At 50.0% G+C, this 15,121-nt stretch overlaps 1 pseudogene; it reads left to right on the top strand.

Moving 5' to 3' along the window:
• Positions 1 to 13,830: 13,830 nt before the first annotated feature.
• Positions 13,831 to 14,593, top strand: LOC122901968 (annotated as a pseudogene).
• The last annotated feature ends 528 nt before the right edge of the window (positions 14,594 to 15,121 follow it).

Here is a 15,121-nt window from a genome sequence, read left to right as displayed (position 1 = left end):
ATTAATGCACATGCCATGTTCCTCACCTGCAAGGGTCAATGGAGGTGTGATTTCCAGGCATCCATGTGGGAGAGCTCTGCTATCCAAACTTTCCACATGGGTACCCTGGAGGAGACAAACCAGACTCTACCTGTCCTGTAGAAGGAAACTTTGCTGTTGGAGCATCTCACAAGCCTCAGCATAGAAAATCCTCCATAGCCTCTTGACGCCACCACTCTTTTTGTTGGTCATCATCGTCCCATTGTCCCATCGTCCCATCATCCCAAGTCCAGTGTGAGCAAACATCTGACATCCACCCTTACTCAGGTGCTGGATATCTCAAATCAGCAAATGCATATTTGGAACTGCCTTCCAATTCTAAGGCATTGAATTGAACGATAGCTTGTGTTTATAATGCCATCCTCACCCTACTGGTCCCCCGGCCTCTTGATAGGGAACTCAGGAGCCACAACTCAGCATTCTGCCTTCGCCATAGAAAGAAAAGTGCCTGATGAGTCTGCCCAGAAACCCCACATAAGGATCAATCTGCTAGGCCCTTGAGGAATCTCCGATTTATAGGCTTCCCTGTCCACTAGTGCTGTCTGACAGAGCCTGAGCCCCGACTAGTTTCAGCCACCCAGAGAGCGGGCAACATATCTAGCATGTGAGACTGGCCATGGCCCAAATCTGTCATCTCTACCCATCCTTCATGTTCAGGCACCTGTCCCCAGAATTTTGCTGGTATCCCTGCCAGTGTGGAACCTGAAGCACAATAGAGAACTCCTCCCTCCCCATGACAGGAAACATATCTCTTGGGATGTGTGCCCAACCCTCAATGCGGGAGCCAGCTACATGGGCAATGAAATCATGCCCACCCCTGAGGGTTGCCCTGGGCACAATCAGACATTGTGACCTTCAGCCGTAGAATGCTTTCAAACAAGCCCTCTCAGTTGCACCACCAGGATCCCGTATTACAGGCCTGTTATGCCCCTACACCCAAACCGTATCCCTTGGTGGGATTTTCCAGGTGCCCAGACCCAGAGCCTGTCTCTGGAATTCCCGTTTTGGGGCACCCTTAAGATGCGAAACAGCATGCTTCCCTTCCCCGAAAATGCCACCAAACTATGGAGAGTCAACAGGATCCTTAGAGATGAAAAGTCTGTCATGGACCTATGAGACAACACATGCATTCTGAGGCCATCCAGGACACACAATCCAGATACTAATCCTGTGCTACTGCCTTCCAGTCACCCTAATTATAGTTCCTGACGAGCTTCCCTTCAGGTCTCCCGTCTTTGGGAGACGTCTTTGGATGATCCCTTCTTTGGATGATCCCTGTTTGGGGCACCCATAAGATGGAAAACAGCACTCTTCCCTTCAACAAGAAAGCCTCAAAATATTGAGATTATCCAGGATTTTTAGAGAGAAAAGATCTCCAATGGACCCATGAGACCTCACCTGCATTTGAGACCATCCTGGGCACAAAATCCAGATACAAAAGCCTGTGCTACCACCGTCGAGTCACCCGATTTACAATTCCAGATGAGCTGCCCTCCAGTTCTATATGTTGGGACTGTGATCACCTCGCCACTAACCCTAACATGAGTTTGTATTTGCAGACTTCTCTCCCAAAACCATGGCTCACATGCCCTCTATCATGGGGTCTCTGGAGCTGCACCACAGGACTGTGCCTGCCATACCCAAAGTTGAGTTGCCCAAACCCTCCAGATTAGCAGAAACCTGCAATGCCCCTGAGGCAACCCCAATATTGGAGGCTGCTCTGGATGCAAATGCACAGTCTGAAACACCCTGGTCACCTCCATCCAGGCAGACAGCCAAGTCAATGGTACTGAGTCAGAAGATTGAACCTGATATGCCCCTAGGATGTCATAGGAACCCTAGATTAGTTTTTCAGGCATCTGACCTCAGAAGCCTCTTCTGGAATACCAACTTATGATACAACATGTGGTCCTTGAGCCCCACAACAGAACATCTCCTGTCCCCAGAAAGAAACCGTGCTCTTAGTCCTGTGTCAAAGCCTCAGGGTAAATGATTCCTGCATGCACCTTAGCCTCCAGCACATTCTAAGTACTCCCTGGTAACAAACCAGCATTGTGGTCCATCTTCATGAGACTCCATGTCAACTCAAGGCCTTGGTACTTTGCCCCTGAGCAAACAGAACAAATCTGCCATGTTCCACAGCTGCAATGGTCAATCGATGTGTGCTTTCCAGGCATCCATGCGGGAGTGCTCTGCTACCCAAACTTTCCACATGGGGGACCGTGGAACAAACAAACCAGATTCCACATGTCCAGTAGAAGGAACTATGCTGTTTGGAGCATCTCACAAGCCCAGCGTGGGAAATCCTCCATGGCCTCTTGACACCACCCCTCCATTTGTCGGTCATCCTAAACACACATTGCAGCATGAGCAAACACCTGACATAGGCCTTTTCTTAGGTGCTGGATATTCAGTTCAGCCGCTGCACACTGGAACTGCCTTTCACTTGGCACTGAATTTAACCGTAGCTTGTGTTTACAATTCCATCCTCAGCCTCCTGGTAATCAGACCCTCCTGATAGGGAATTCTGGAGCCACAATGCAGCATTCTGCCTTCGCCATAGAAAGAAGAATGGCCTGTTGAGTCAGCACAGAAACTCCACATGAGGATCAATCTGCTCAGCCCTGGAGGGAACTAGTGCTGTGTCTGACAGAGCCTGAGCCCTGACCTCATGTCAGCCACTCAGAAAGCGGGGCCCATATCCAGCATGTGAGAATGGCCATGGCCCAAATCCATCATCTTTATGCATCCTTGGTATTCAGGCATCTGTCCCCAGAACTTTGCTGGAATCCCTACCAATGGGGGAACCTGAAGCACAATAGAGAATTCCTCCTTCCCCATGGCAGGAATCCTGGCTGTTGGCATGGGTGTCCTATCCTCAGAGTGGGAGCCAGATGCATGGGTAAGGAGACAACGGCCACTCATGAGAGCCACCGTGGGAATAAGCAGGCATTGTCACACTCAGCATGAGCATGCTTTCAAAGAAACGCTCTCAGTTGCACCTCCAGGATCCCGCATTGCAGGCCTGGTGTGCCCCTAGGCCAAAATCCTAACTCTTTGGTGGGATTTTCCAGGCACCCAGACCCAGAGCCCGTCTTCGGAATCCCTGTTTTGGGCAACCCTATGATGGAAAACAGCACTCTTCCCTTCAACGAGAAAGCCACTAAACTATTGAGAGTCGCCAGCATCTTTAGAGAGGAAAATTTTCCCATGGAACCGTGAGACAACACCTGCATCCCAAGGCCTTCCAGGACACACAATCCAGATACAAAAGCCTGTGCTACCACCTTCGAGTCACCCGATTTACAGTTCCTGAAGAGCTGCCCTCCAGGTCTATGTGTTGGCCCTGCGATCACCTCGCCACTAACCCTAACATGAGTTTGTGTTTGTAGACTTCACTTCCCAAAATCATGGCTCACATGCCCTCCAGCATGGTGTCTCTGTAGCCACACCACAGGACTGTGCCTGCCATCCCCAAGAAACTCTGTCCATCACAGTGGCCCAAACCCTCCAGATTAGGAGAAGCCTGCAAGGCCCCTGAGCGACCCCGATATTAGAGGCTGCTCTGGACGAAAATGCGCAGTCTGAAGCACCCTGATCACCTACATCAGGGAGACAGCCAATTAAATGGTCCTGAGTTGGAAGTTTGAAACTGACATGCCCCTAGGACCTCATTGGAAACCTCAATTAGTTTTTAAGGCATCTGTCCTCAGAGCGCTGTTCTGGTATACCAACTTAAGATACAACATGTGGTCCCTGAGCCATACAACAGAACATCCCCTGTCCCCAGAAGGAAACTGTGCTCTTCGACCTGTGCCAAACCCTCAGTTTAGGAGAATCCTGCACGTCCCCTTAGCACCAGCATATTCTAAGATTTCTCTGGTAACAAATCAGCATCGTGGCCTGTCTGCAAGAGATTCCAAGTCAACTCAAGGCCTTGGTGTTTTGCCCCAGAGGCACCAGAACGAACGTGCCATATTCCTCAGCTGCAAGAGTCAATGGTAGTGTGCTCTCCAGGTATCCATGCGGGAGAGCTCTAATACACAAACATTCCACATGGGGGACACTGCAGCAAATAAACCAGACTCTACCTGTCTAGTAGAAGGAATCATTGTTGTTTGGAGCATCTCACAAACCTCAGCATGGGAAATCATCCATGGCTTCTTGAAGACACCCTTCCATTTTTCTGTCACATAGACACAAATTTCAGTGTGAGCATACATCTGAAATGTGCTCTTACTCAGGTCCTGGATATCTTGAATCAGCCGCTGTACATTGGAACTGCCTTCCGCTTGGTACTGAAATTAACCATATCTTGTGTTTACAATTCCATCCTCACCATACTAATACCCAAGCCGACTTGATAGGGAATTCTGGAGCAACAACACAGCATTCTGCCTTCTGCAAAGAAAGAAGGATTGCCTGGTGAGTCTGCCCTGAAACCCCACATGAGGATCAGCCTGCTCGGCCCTTGATGGAAGCCCGATTTATAGGCTGCCCTGGACAGTAGTGCTGTGTCTGACAGAGCCTGAGCCCTGACCATGTGTCAGCAACTCAGAAAATGGGCCACATATCCAGAATGTGAGACCAGCCATGGCCCAAGTCCGTAATCTCTGCTGATCCATGCTATTCAGGCACCTGTCCCCAGATGATTGCTGGATCCCTGCCCAATAGGAGAATCTGAAGCACCATAGAGAACTCCTCCTTCCCCAGGTAGGAATCATGGCTGTTGGCATGGGTGTCTAACCCTCAAAGTGGGATCCAGCTGCATGGCCAATGAGGCCACGCCCACTCTTGAGGACCGCCCTGGGCACAGTCATTGTGACCCTCAGCCTGAGCATACTTTCAAACAATCCCTCTCGTGGCACCACCAGGATCCCACATTGCAGGCCTCGTACGCCCCTAGGCGGAAATCCTAACAAGTTCTGGGATTTTCCAGGCTCCCAAGCGAAGAGCCCGTCTCTGGAATCCCTGTTTTGGGGCACCCCTATGATAGAAAATGGCACTTTTCCCTTACCCTAAAAAGCCACTAAACTATGGAGAACAACCAGGATCCTTAGAGAAGAAAAGTATCCCATGGACCCATAAGACCACACATGCGTTCCGAGGACATCCCGGACACAAAATCCAGATGGAAAATCCTGTGCTACGACCTTCCAGTCACCCTAATTATGGTTCCTGAGGTGCTGCCCTCCAGGTCTATGCAATGGGCTTGTGATCCTCTCCACTAACACTACCTGAATTTATGTGTGCAGACTTCTCTCCCAAAACCATGGCTCACATGCCCTCCAGCATGGGGTCTCTGGAGCCACATCACATGACTGTGCTTGCCATCCCCAAGGAAACTGTGCCCATCACAGTTGCCCAAACCTCCCAGATTAGAAGAGCCCTCAAGGCCCATGAGCCCACCCCAATATTGGTGGTTGTTCTGGACGCAAATGCGCAATCTGAAACGCCCTGTTCACCTACATCCAGGCAGACAGCCAAGTCAATGCTCTTGAATCAGAAGACTGAACCTGACATGCCCCATTGACCTCATTGGAACCCTTGATTAGGTTTTCAGGCATCTGTGCTCAGGGGCTTGATCTGGAATACCAACTTATGATACAACATGTGGTCCCTGGGACCAACAACAGAACATCTCTTGTCCCCAGATGGAAGCCGTGCTCTTAGACCTGTGTCAAACCCTCAGAGTAGATGAATCCTGCACAGCCCCTAAGCCACCAGCTTAGATCTCCCTGGTAAGAAACCAGCATTATCGTCTATCTGCAAGAGATTCCATGTCAACTCAAGGACTTGGGACTTCGCCCCAGAGCCAACAGAACAATTATGCCATGTTCTTCAGCTGCAAGGGTCAATGGAGGTGTGCTTTCCAGGCATCAGAGAGCTCTGCTACTGACACATTCCACATGGGGACCCTGGGGCAAACGAATCAGACTTCATCTGTCAGTAGAAGGAGACATTGCTTTTTGGAGTATCTCATAAGCTTCAGCGTGGGAAATCCTCGATGGGCTCTTGACACCACCCCTCCATTTTTCGGTCATCATAGACACAAACTGAAGTGTGAGCAAACATCTGACCTCCACCCTTACTCTGGTGCTGGATATCTCGAATAAGCTTCTGCACATTGGAACTGCCTTCCCATTGGCAGTGAATTAAACCATAGCTTGTGTTTACAATTCCATCCTCACCCTACTGGTCCTCAAAACGTCTTGAAAGGAACTTCTGGAGCCACAACGCAGCATTCTGCCTGCCCCATAGAATGAAGAAGGACCAGGTGCGTCTGCCCAGAAACCCTATATGAGGATCAATCTGCTCAGCCCTCGAGGGAACCCCGATTTATAGGCTTCCATGGCCACTAGTGCCAGGTCTGACAGAGCCTTAGCCTGGACCGTGTGTCAGCCACCCAGAGAGCAGTCCTTATATCCAGCATGTGATACCGGTCATGGTTCAAGTCCATCATCTCTACCCATCCTTGGTATTCAGGCACCTGTCCCCAGACCTTTGCTGGAATCGCTGCCAATGGGGAAACCTGAAGCACAATAGAGAACTCCTCCTTCCCCATGGCAGGCAACCTGGCTGTTGGGATGGGTGTCCAACCCTCAGCATGGGAGTCAGCTTCATGAACAATGAGACCACGCCCACTCCTGAGGTCTGACCAGGGCACAAACCGGTATTATTACTCGCACCCTGAGCATGCTTTCAAACAAGCCCTCTCAGTTGCACCACCAGGATCCCACATTGCATGCCTGGTACGTCCCTAGGCCCAAATTCTCACCCTTGGTGTGAATTTCCAGATGACCAGACCCAGAGCACGTCTCTGGAATCCCTCTTTTGGGGTACCCCTAATATTGAAAACAGTACTCTTCCCTTCCCCGAAAAAGACACCAAACTTTTTGGAACCGCCAGGATTGTTAGAAAATTTCCCCCAAGGACCCATGAGGCCACACCTGCATTCTGATGCCATTCTGGACACACAATCCAGATATAAAAGCCTGTGCTACCACCTTCGAGTCACCCTAATTAGAGTTCCTGATGAGCTGCCCTCCAGGTATATGCATTAGGCCTGCGATCACCTCGCCACTAACTCCTACAAGAGTGTGTCTCCATGTGAGACAGGCCATGGCCCTAGTCCTGCATCTCTACTTAATCCAGAACAGGACTTCGAGGACAGATGCCTGAAAACCTGATGTGGGGTTCCAATGCGGTCCTAGTGGCATGTCAGGTTCAATCTTTTGACTCAGAACCATTGACTTGGGAGTCTGCCTGTATGTAGGTGATCAAGTTGTTTCAGACTGTGCATTTGCGTCAAGAGCGGCCGCCTGTATTGGCATAGGCTCAGGGTCCTGGCAGGTTTCTCCTAAACTGCAGTTCCATTGTGAAGTGGCTTATTCAAGATATCCAGCACCTGAGTAATGGCCGATGTCAGATGTATGCTCACACTGGAGTTTGTGTCTATGATGACCGACAAATGGAGGGGTGGCGTCAAGAGGACATTGGAGGATTTCCCACCGGACACTTGTGAGATGCTCCAAACAGCAAGGTTTCCTTCCATTGTACAGGTGGAGCCTGGCTGGTTTGCTCCAGGGTCCCCCATGTGGAAAGTTTGGGTGGCAGAGCACTCCCGCAGCAATGCCTGGAAAGCACACCTCCACTGAACATTGCAGCTGAGGAACAAGGCAGGATCATTCTGAAGGCTCTGGAGAGAAGTACCAAGGCCTTGAGTTGACATGGAATCTTTTCAACATGGGCCACAATGCTGGTTGGTTACCAGGGAGTTCTTACAATGTGCTGGTGGTTAAGGTGACGTGCAGTATTCTCTTACCCTGAGGGTTTGGCAAGGGTCGAAGAGCACGGTTTCCTTCTGAAGACACGAGTTGTTCTGTTGTGTGGCTCAAGGAACACATGTTGAATCATAAGTTGGTATTCCAGAACAGGCCTCTGAAGACAGATGCCTGAAAACCTAACATAGGGTTCCAATGAGGTCCTAGGGGCATGTCAGGTTCAATCGTCTGACTCAGGACCATTGACTTGGCTGTCTGCCTGGATGTAGCTGATCAGGGTGTTTCAGACTGCGCATTTGCGTCCAGAGCAGCTGACAATATTGGCATGGGCTTGGAGGCCTTGCTGGTATCTCCTAATCGGGAAGGTTTGGGCAACTGTTATGGGCACGGTTTTGGGTGTTGGCAGCACAGCCCTATTGTATGGCTCCAGAGACCCCATCCTGGAGGGCATGTGAGCCATAGTTTTTGGAGAGAACTCTGCCATCACAAATTAGATTTTGGGTTATTGGCTTTGTGGTCACAGGCCCAATGCATAGACCTGGAGGGCAGCTCGTCAGGAACTGTAATTAGGGTGATTGGAAGGCGGTAGCACAGGCTTTTCTATCTGTACTGTGTGTCCAGGATGGCCTCGGAATGCAGGTGAGGTCTCATGGGTCCATGGGAGTCATTTCCTCTCTAAGGATCCTGGTGGCTCTCCATAGTTGGTGGCTTTTTCGGGGAAGGGAAGAGTGCTGTTTTCCATCTTCGGGGTGCCCCAAAACAGGGATTCCAGAGATGGGCTCTCATTCTGGGCACCTGGAAAATCCCACCTAGGGATAGTATTTGGGCTTAGTGGCATACCAGGCCTGCTATGCGGGAACCTGGTGGTGCAACTGAGAGGTCTTGTTTGAGAGCATGCTCAGGCTGAAGGTCACAATGCCTGTTTGTGCCCAGGGAGGACATCAGGAATGAGCATGGTCTCATTGGCCATGCTGCTGGCTCCCACGTTGAGGGTTTGACACCCATCCAAGGAGCCTGTTCTGCCATGAAGAAGGAAGTCTCTATTGGGTTCAGGTTCTCCGATTGGCAGGGAGTCCAGCAATGGTCTGCGGACAGGTGCCTAAATACCAAGGATGGTTAGAGATGGCAGACTTAGGCCATGGCCCGTCCCACATGCTAGAAATGGGGCCCGCTCTCTGGGTGGGTGACACTAGGTCGGGGCTCAGACTCTGTCAAACACAGCACTAGTGGCCATGGCAGCCTATAAATTGGGTTCCCTCGAGGGCCGAGCAGATTGATCCTCATGTGGGGTTTCAGGCCCTACTCAACAGAATCTTCTTTCAATGAGGAAGGCAGAATGCTGCATTGTGGATCCAGAATTTTCTATCAAGAGGGCTTGTGGACCAGTAGGGTGAGGATGGAATTGTAAACACAAGCTACGGTTCAATTCAGGGCCAAGAGGAATGCAGTTCCATTGTGCAGTGGCTTATTCAAGATATCCATCACCTGAGTAAGGGCCGATGTCAGATGTATGCTCACACTGGAGTTAGTGTCTATGATGACCGACAAATGGAGGGGTGGCGTCAAGAGGACATTGGAGGATTTCCCACGCTGACGCTTGTGAGATGCTCCAAACAGCAAGGTTTCCTTCCACTGGACAGGTGCAGCCTGATTGGTTTGGTCCAATCAGGCATGGTTCCCCCATGTGCAAAGTTTGCGTGGCAGAGCTCTCCCGCAGAGATGCCTGGAAAGCACACCTCCATTGACAATTGCAGCTGAGGAAAAAGGCAGGATCGTTCTGAAGGCTCTGGAGAGAAGTACCAAAGCCTTGAGTTGACATGGAATCTCTTGCAGATGGGCCACAGTGCTGGTTGGTTACCAGGGAGTTCTTACAATGTGCTGGTGGCTAAGGTGACCTGCAGGATTTTCCTACCCTGAGGGTTTGGCAAAGGTCAAAGAGCACAGTTTCCTTCTGGGGACAGGAGATGTTTTGTTGTGTGGCTCAGGTAACACATGTTGTATCATAAATTGGTATGCCAGAACAGGCCTCTGAAGACAGATGCCTGAAAACCTAACCTACGGTTCCAAAGAGGTCCTAGGGGCATGTCATGTTTAATCGTCTGTCTCAGAACCGTTGACTTGGCTGTCTGCCTGGATGTAGGTGATCAGGGCGTTTCAGACTGCGCATTTACGTCCAGAGCGGCTGACAATATTGGGGTGGGCTTGGAGGCCTTGCAGGTATCTCCTAATCGGGAAGGTTTGGGCAACTGTGACGGGCACGGTTTTGGGTGTTGGCAGCACAGTCCTATTGTGTGGCTCCAGAGACCCCATCCTGGAGGTCATGTTACCCATGGTTTTTGGAGAGAACTCTGTAAACACAAATTTGGGTTACAGTTATTGGTGTGGTAGTCACAGGCCCAATGCATAGACCTGGAGGGCAGCTCATCAGGAACTGTAATTAGGGTGATTGGAAGGCGGTAGTACAGGCTTTTCTATCTGCACTGTGTGTCCTGGATGACCTCGGAATACAGGTGAGGTCTCATGTGTCAACGGGATACTTTCAGCTCTAAGGATACTTGCGGCTCTCCATAGTTTGGTGGCTTTTTCGGGGAAGGGAAGAGTGCTGTTTCCATCTAAGTGGTGCCCCAGAACAGGTAATCCAGAGACGGACTCTGGGTGGACGCCTGGAAAATCCCACAAAGGGTTAGGGTTTGGGGGTTTATGCGTACCAGGCCTACAATACAGAAACATGGTGGTGCATCTGAGAAGGCTTGTTTGAAAGCATGCTCAGGCTGAAGGTCACAATACCTGTTTGTGCCTAGGGTGTCCTTCAGGAGTGGGCGTGCTCTCATTGGCCATACAGCTGGCTCCCACTTTGAATGTTGGACAACCATCCCAACTACCATGTTCCCTGCCATGGGGAAGGAGAGTTCTCTATTGGGCTGAGGTTCCCCCATTGGCAGGGATTCCAGCAATAGTCTGGGGACAGGTGCCTGAATACCAAGGATGCGAAAAGATGATGGCTTGGGCCATAGCCGGTCCCACATGCTAGATATGGGGCCCGCTCTCTGGGTGGTTGACACCAGGTTGGGTCTCAGGCTCTAGTGGCACTAGTGACCAGGGCAGCCTATAAATTGGGGTGCCCTGGAGGGCCTATCATTTTGATCCTCATGTGGGGTTTCCTGCCATACTGACCAGGCTCTTCTTCCTTCTATGTGGAAGGCATAATGCTGCATTTTGGCTCCAGAATTCCCTATCAAGTGGGTTTGGGGACCAGTAAGGTGATGGTGGAATTGTAAACTCAAGCTAAGTTTCAATCAGTGCCAAGAGGAATGCAGTTCCAATGTGCAGTGGCTTATTCAAGATATCCAGTACCCGACTAAGGCAGAATCAGATGTTTGCTTACACTGGAGTTTGTTTCAATGATGACCGACAAATGCAGGTGTGGCGTCAAGAGGCCATGGACGATTTCCCATGCTGAGGCTTGTCAGATGCTCCAAAGAGCAAGGTTTCCTTCTACTGAAAAGGTGGAGACTTGTTTTTTGGCTCCAGGTCCTTTATGAGAAACGTTTGGGTAGCACATCTCTGCCTCATGGATGTCTGGAAAGCACACCTCCATTGCCCATTGCAGCTGAGGAACATGGCAGGTTTGTTCTGGTGGCCCTGGGGCGAAGGACCAACCCCTGGAGATGACATGGAATCTCTTGCAGATGGGCCACAATGCTGGTTTGTTACCAGGGAGATCTTAGAATGTGCTGGTGGCTAAGGTGCCATGCAGGATTCTCCGACCCTGAGTGTTTGGCACAGGTAGAAGAGCACAGTTTCCTTCTGGTGACAGATGTTCTGTTGTGTGACCCAGAGAACACATGCTGAACTATATTCTTATCCATAACAGGCCTCCGTGGACAGATGCCTGAAAACCTAATGTGGGGTTCCAATGCGGTCCGAGTTGCATGTCAGGTTCAATCTTTTCACTCAGTACCATTACTTGGGTGTCTACCTGGATGTAGGTGATCAGATTGTTTCAGACTGTGCATTTGCATCAAGAGCAGCCGCCAATATTGGCATAGGCTCAGGGGCCTGGCAGGTTTTTCCTAAACTGGAAGGTTTGGGCAGTGGTGGCAGGCACAGTTTCCTTAAGGATGGCAGCCACAGTCCTGTGGTGTGGCCAAAGAGCCTATCCTGGAGGGCTTGTGAGCCATGGTTTGGGGAGAGAAGTGCAAACACAAATTCGGGTTAGGATTAGTGGTGAGGTGATCACAGGCCCAATGAGTAGATCTATAAGGTAACTCATCAGAAACTGTATTTAGGGTGACGGGAAGGCAGTAGCAGAGGCTTTTCTATCTGTACTGTGTGTCCAAGATGGCCTTGGAATGCAGGTGTGGTCTCATGGTTCCATGGGATACTTTTCCGCTCTAAGGATCCTGGTGGCTCTCCATAGTTTGGTGGCTTTTTCGGGGAAGGGAAGAGTGCTGTTTCCATCTAAGGGGTGCCCCACAACAGGGATTCCAGAGATGGGCTCTGGGTCTAGGCACCTGTAAAATCCCACTAAGGGTTAGGATTAAGGCCTTGGGGCAGACCAGGCCTAAAATGTGGGAACCTGGTGGTGCAACTGAGAAGGCTTGTTTGAGAGCATGCTCAGTCTGAAGGTCACAATGCCTGTTTGTGCCCATGGCAGCCCTCAGGAGTGGGCGCGGTCTCATTGGCCAATGAGCTGGCTCTCACTTTGAGGTTTGGACACCCATCCAAGTAGCCAGGTTTCCTGCCATGGAAGGAGGTCTCTATTGGGTTCAGTTTCCCCCACTGGGAGGGACTCCATCAAAGTTCTGGGGACCGGTGCCTGAATAGCAATGATGCTTAGAGATGCCGGACTTGGGTCATGGCCCATCCCACATGCTAGATATGGAGCCCAAACTCTGTGTGGCTGACACAAGGTCAGGATCAGACTCTGTCAGACACAGCACTAGTGGCCAGGGAAGGCTATAAATTGGGTTCTCTTGAGGGCCAAGCAGAATGATACTCATGTGGGGTTTCAGGCCCTACTCAACAGGATCTTCTTTCTATAAGGAAGGGAGAATGCTGCATTGTGGCTCCAGAATTCCCTGTCAGGAGGGCTTGGAGACAAGTAGGGTGAGGATGGAATTGTAAACACAATTCAATTCATTGTCAAGCAGAATGTAGTTCCATTGTGCCGTGGCTTATTCAAGATGTCCAGCACCTTAGTAAGGGCCGATGTCAGATGTTTGCTAACACTGGAGTTTGTGTCTATGATGACTGACCAATGGAGGGGTGGCGTCAAGAGGCCATTGGAGGATTTCCCATGCTGATGCTTGTGAAATGCTCCAAACAGCAAGGTTTCCTTCCACTGGACAGGTGGAGCCTGGTTGGTTTGCTTCAGGGTCCACCATGTGGAACGTTTGGGTGGCAGAGCTCTCCTGCAGAGATGCCTGGAAAACACACCTCCATAGACCATTGCAGCTGAGGAAAAATTCAGGATCGTTCTGAAGGCTCTGGAGAGAAGTACCAAGGCCTTGAGTTGACATGGAATCTCTTGAGATGGGCCACAGTGCTGGTTGGTTACCAGGGAGTTCTTAGAATGTGCTGGTCGCTAAGGTGACGTGCAGGTTTCTCCTAACCTGAGGGTTTGGCAAAGGTCGAAGAACACGGTTTCCTTCTGGAGACAGGAGATGTTCTGTTGTGTGGCTCACGGACAACATATTGTATCATAAGTTGGTATTCTAGAACAGGCCTCCGAGGACAGATGCCTGAAAACCTATTTGGAGTTCCAATGAGGTACTAGGGGCATGTCAGGTTCAACCTTCAGACTCAGGATCATTGACTTGGATGTTGCCTTGATGTAGGCAATCCGGGTGGTTCAGAATGCATATTTGCATCCAGTGCAGCAGACAATATTGGGGTGGACTCAGGGGCACTGCAGGTTTCTCCTAATCTGGAGGATTTTGACAACTGTGATGGCCAAAGTTTCCTTGAAGCTACTGCTGCCTGGGCCATTGCATTTGCTGTCGCATCTGGGGGGGGTGCACCAAAACCTTATGGAATCGGATCAGAGAATTAGAAGCAGAGGGCAAGAAGCTCACGATGGACATGAAGGTGAAAGAACACCAGATCAGAGAACTAGAACTGAAAGTTCAGGAGCTTCAGAAATATAGGGAAAACTAGAAGGATACTGAGGTGTTAATGTCAGCCCTCTCGGCCATGCAAGATAAAACACAACACCTGGAGAACAGTCTGAGTGCAGAGACGAGAATCAAGCTGGACCTATTCTCTGCACTGGGGGATGCGAATCGACAGCTCAAGTTCGCGCAAGGACAAATTTTTCAGAAAGACCAGGAAATTAAGGACCTTAAACAGAAGATAGCTGAAGTCATGGCCGTCATGCCCAGCATAAGGTACAGTGCCGCCACCAGCCACCTGAGCCCCGTTTCGCCCCACTACTCTTCCAAATTTGTGGAGACCAGCCCCTCTGGACTCGATCCCAATGCCTCTGTTTACCAGCCCCTGAAGAAATGAAGACCAGCTGTGGGTTTTGCCCAACCATTTGTCTACCAGAAGGCATCACAAAGGAGCATCTCTGTCAGTCAAGATTTAAAAAAAAAAAAAAAGCTTATAATTTATTTTGTGGGACTGTATATGTTGTCGTTTTTAAAAAGGGGAGGAAGATAACATCCGAGTCTGATTAGAACTGCCCATTTGTTATTCCTGTAAGTTTTTAGAAGTCCTCACAGAACTTTGCAGTTTATTTTTCTCGGCCAATACATTAAAACCACTCTTGGACTTCAAATAGCAAAAAAAAAAAAAAAAAAAAAAAAAAAAAAAAAATGTCTGCAGAGAGGAAAAATCTGCCATGGACCCGAGAGACCACACCTGCATTCGGAGGCCATCCTGGACACACAATCCAGATACAAAATCCTGTGCTATCTCCTTCGAGTCATCTGATTTACAGTTCCTGAGGAGCTGCCCTCTAGGTCTATGCATTGGGCCTGCAATCACCTTGCCACTAACCCTAACTCGTATTTGTGTTTGCAGACTTCCCTGCCAAAACCATGGCTCACATGCCCTCCAGGTTGTGGTATCTGGAGCCGCACTAAAGGACTGTGCCTGCCATCCTCAAGGAAACTGTACCTGTCACTGTTGCCCAAATCCTCTGGATTTAGGAGAAACCTGCAAGGCCCTTGATCCCACCACTATAATGGAGGCCACTCTGGATGCAAATGTGCATTCTGAAACACCCTGATCAACTGAATCCAGGCAGACACCCAAGTCAATGGACCTGTGTCATAAGATTGAACCTGACATGC

This window comes from Neovison vison, chromosome 3, assembly GCF_020171115.1.
Source record: "Neovison vison isolate M4711 chromosome 3, ASM_NN_V1, whole genome shotgun sequence".
NCBI lineage: Eukaryota > Metazoa > Chordata > Mammalia > Carnivora > Mustelidae > Neogale > Neogale vison.
The sequence above is the reverse complement of the archived record's forward strand: the minus strand, read 5'-3'. Positions and strand labels throughout refer to the sequence as shown.